This window comes from Poecilia reticulata, linkage group LG17 (genome assembly GCF_000633615.1).
Source record: "Poecilia reticulata strain Guanapo linkage group LG17, Guppy_female_1.0+MT, whole genome shotgun sequence".
NCBI lineage: Eukaryota > Metazoa > Chordata > Actinopteri > Cyprinodontiformes > Poeciliidae > Poecilia > Poecilia reticulata.
This window is the reverse complement of record NC_024347.1, coordinates 23548933-23550216: the sequence shown is the minus strand read 5'-3', so window position 1 is coordinate 23550216 and position 1284 is coordinate 23548933.

The window sequence follows — 1284 nt, the reverse complement described above, 5'->3', positions numbered from 1 at the left end:
AAAAAAAAAAAAAAGAGGTCACAGTGAATAATTTTGGAATACTAAAAATAAATGTTAATTATTCCCGCTTCAAAATTTTATCTTGCAGCTAATTGCACCAGACTACTACACTTGAATGTAAATTTGAACACAACTTCTCATTAACTAATTTAATGATAATTTCCAGAGGGTTATAAGGTCAGCGTTTCTAATCTCCTTGTGAATATAAATAMCAGCCAAGGTGCTAATCTGTGGYAAATTCATGCAAAAACAACTTGATTGCTTACTTTGAATCTGGAATTTAGTCTGGTGTGCTGTTGTGTATACGACCTAATAAATATAAACTAAACAAGAAAAAAAAAAAGACTGCACAACACATAAGTGACGATAYRGTGCTTTCCAGAAGCTGTTCGTCAAGGTTATTGATCAGAACTCACCTCTATAATTGCATTGACTTCAATTTAATTTCCTTTTTAGATCCTCATTAATTATATTTTTTTTCTTCACTGTGGTGCTACTATTAATCTCAGTGTTTGATCTGTTTCCCTCAGCTGCATTTCAGTGAATTAGAATCAAATAGAAAAAGGTAATTTATTATAGTATCTCATATCAAAAGGTGCAACTCAAACCATTTATTATAGATAAGAGTAATTTATGTTAGTGTTCATRCTCAGGTTTTAGAAAATCTCCAAATTCGCTTTCTAGGAAAGTTAGAAAGTTACATGAAATAATTACAACAATTTTTTTTATAAATGTGAGGATGGTTGTCATGACACAAACATTTCAAATTCCATACMAATACAAAGAAAAATACTTAAAACTATTTTCAAAACCACAACAGCAACATTTTCAAAGGCTCAGGATTCTTTCTAATAAAAGAAAACAAAAATGCAATGTAGGTGTTGCTACTTTTGCATCATACTTTCTTTGGKGATCAGCACGGGTAGGCTACAACAGTTTCCAACTAGTTTCTGCTCTAATTTGCAACTTCAGTCTGGGACCATCTGCTGACAGATGGGTCCTATAGCATTAGCAAAATTAGCAACTAATTTCTTTAAAAATCAATGTATGTGAGTTGGTGCAGAGTTCACACTGGGGGAAACATCTCGATGGAGGAACTAGCAGTGGAATGGCTAACATCAAGTTGTTAATATTTAAACAGCTAACAATGAGCTTATCTTGTCTGCCATGTTTGCTACTTCACTGTTGCAGATAGAGGAGCTTACAGAACTTTAAAAATTTCCCTCTAGAATTAGAGTGTCTGTCTTTTTCACGCTTGCAGARCTAGCAAAACAAGTGTTACCC